Below are 1,011 nucleotides of genomic sequence, written 5' to 3' on the forward strand. Positions count from 1 at the left end.
AAAGTCTTAGTTTTCCCCAAAATGCTGCTGGAGCAATTGATATCCACAGGCCAAAAAAAAAAAGTGACTCTCAACTTCACACTTCATTGAAAAATTACTAAAAATGGTGAATAGCTTTAAATTAAGATGCAAAACTTATAGAAGAAAAACAACAGGAAACCTGGGGCGGAACTGGGTAAAGAGTACATGAAACCTCTCTGTATTTTATTATCTTTACAACTTCATATGAGTTTACAATTATTTCAAAATAAAATTATATCCAGATGACTTGATTTCACTAATGATATGTGAGCGGAAATATCAGATGTGGCATATCAGAAAAGTCTTAATTTGTGATTGTAAACATATTTCTGATACTACATGGCAGTCAGAAAAGTCTGAAAAGACACCTATTTTTGAGAGGCTACAATTTGAGGATGGCAGCATCTCCTTGAGGCGACAGGGATCAGGAATGATAAAATCCCAAAAAGAATAATCAAGTCTCATTCTGCCTGGATTCGGAGTATCCCTGACCCTGGATTCCTTCCCCCAGTAAATCTGCGATACATATTGTATGGGAACTCAAAACCACCCCGTCCTCATCTTGGCATGAGGAAATCTTCACTTCATAGGAGCGTCATCCCACCTACACTGTCTTAAGTTCCAAAACGAAGTCTGTTCCAAGCGAGAGCTTCCTTGCTAAAAAAGAGAGCTTCCTTGCAGAAAGCCTGAAATTGGCCCGAAATTGCTAAAAAAGAGAGCTTCCTTGCAGAAAGCCTGAAATTGGCCCGAGGTGACAAGCGATGTTTTACTGTCTCCGCGAGGGGGCGCTAGTTCCAAGGACCGGGACAGTGCTCCAGCAGCATTAAGTGGGGCACCGAGAGGGCGCCCCCAACTCTGCTCCCAGCTGGAGTGCTGGAGTGCCGGTGGCTGGCAATGGGATGAAGGTGCTGGGCTGTAAGAGCAGCTACGTTTGCCACTCTACCAGGAGAGGAAATGCAGCCGAGGCCGCCCCTAAAGTTCCATCGTGGA

Source organism: Condylura cristata, unplaced genomic scaffold, assembly GCF_000260355.1.
Source record: "Condylura cristata isolate star-nosed mole 26May11 unplaced genomic scaffold, ConCri1.0 scaffold00048, whole genome shotgun sequence".
In the NCBI taxonomy this organism is placed as follows: domain Eukaryota; kingdom Metazoa; phylum Chordata; class Mammalia; order Eulipotyphla; family Talpidae; genus Condylura; species Condylura cristata.